The 414-nt window shown below is 33.8% G+C and overlaps 1 pseudogene; it reads left to right on the top strand.

Annotated features, from left to right (window-relative positions):
• Positions 1-414, top strand: part of LOC105454804 — a 6078-nt pseudogene that overhangs the window by 1304 nt on the left and 4360 nt on the right.

Below are 414 nucleotides of genomic sequence, written 5' to 3'. Positions count from 1 at the left end.
ATATTTATAACTGCAATTTTTTTGCTTTTTTGAGATTTTTTGAATTTTAACATGTTAATGGGCCAAATAAACTTCAGATTCTAATGCAGTGGAACAAGATACATAAGATTTTTTTCATCTCCATAACTTCGGTTTTTCATGATTTTTTGCAATTTTTTTCGGTTTTTCGCTGATTTTTCAAATTTTGATGGCTCAACGGGCTAATTAACCTTCAGATTCAAATTCAGCGGATCAAAATACATAAAAATCATACTTGATCCGGGTCAACAAAAATTTTTTCATCGCTGTAATGCAGTTTTTCATATTTTTTGGGGATTTTTTTGCATTTTACTAAAATCTGGGACCTGACCGAGCCCAACGGACCTCAAATTCGGATTCAGCGGGTCGAAAAACATGTCCGTAGATGGGTCCGGA

The sequence above is a fragment of the Wasmannia auropunctata genome, unplaced genomic scaffold (assembly GCF_000956235.1).
Source record: "Wasmannia auropunctata unplaced genomic scaffold, wasmannia.A_1.0 LD335975.1, whole genome shotgun sequence".
In the NCBI taxonomy this organism is placed as follows: domain Eukaryota; kingdom Metazoa; phylum Arthropoda; class Insecta; order Hymenoptera; family Formicidae; genus Wasmannia; species Wasmannia auropunctata.
The sequence above is the reverse complement of the archived record's forward strand: the minus strand, read 5'-3'. Positions and strand labels throughout refer to the sequence as shown.